Source organism: Mus pahari, chromosome 9, assembly GCF_900095145.1.
Source record: "Mus pahari chromosome 9, PAHARI_EIJ_v1.1, whole genome shotgun sequence".
NCBI lineage: Eukaryota > Metazoa > Chordata > Mammalia > Rodentia > Muridae > Mus > Mus pahari.
In genome coordinates, this window is record NC_034598.1 from 4,753,468 (window position 1) to 4,753,948 (window position 481).

Consider the following 481-nt stretch of genomic DNA (forward strand, 5'->3'; position numbering starts at 1 on the left):
ATAGAATGAATTGGGTAGTGTACCTTCTGTTTCTATTTTGTGATGGATCAAAGAACTTCACATAAAACCAGAGACACTGAAATTTATGGAGGAGAAAGTGGGGAAAATTTTGAAATTATGGGCACAAGGGAAAAATTCCTGAACCAAACAGCAATGGCCTTTTCGAACACCATTTGCCTAAGAATTTCATAAATTCATTGTCTTTAATAGCTGAGTAGCACTCCATTGTGTAAATGTACCACATTTTCTGTATCCATTCTTCTGTTGAGGGACATCTGGGTTCTTTCCAGCTTCTGGCTATTATACATAAGGCTGCTATGAACATAGTGAAGCATGTGTCCTTATTAAAGTTTGAAACATCGTCTGGGTATATGCCCAGGAGAGGTATTGCTAGATCTTCTGGTACTACTATGTCCAGTTTTCTGATGAAACACCTGACTGATCTCCAGAGTGGTTGTATCAGCTTGCAATCCCACCATCA